This window comes from Lytechinus variegatus, chromosome 7 (genome assembly GCF_018143015.1).
Source record: "Lytechinus variegatus isolate NC3 chromosome 7, Lvar_3.0, whole genome shotgun sequence".
NCBI classification, from domain to species: domain Eukaryota; kingdom Metazoa; phylum Echinodermata; class Echinoidea; order Temnopleuroida; family Toxopneustidae; genus Lytechinus; species Lytechinus variegatus.
In genome coordinates, this window is record NC_054746.1 from 35,862,859 (window position 1) to 35,863,118 (window position 260).

Sequence of the window (260 nt, forward strand, 5' to 3'; positions counted from 1 at the left end):
CAGAGACACAACATCGATGATAAAAAGAAGCCATAAACAATGACAATGATACTGAAAGGGAAAGGTGAAATATAATATTAAGAGGTCAAATATTTTGCTTGTGGCTTGATCAATGCCCCCATACGCCATGTCTATAAGCCCGCTTAAAAAATGTTAGTTCATCACATCGATCACTAACTCCCTCTCTGACCCTAAAAAATACCTCCATGAGAACAATAAGTAATGAGCCAAAGATTTTAAGGGGGCCAGATACAGTATAA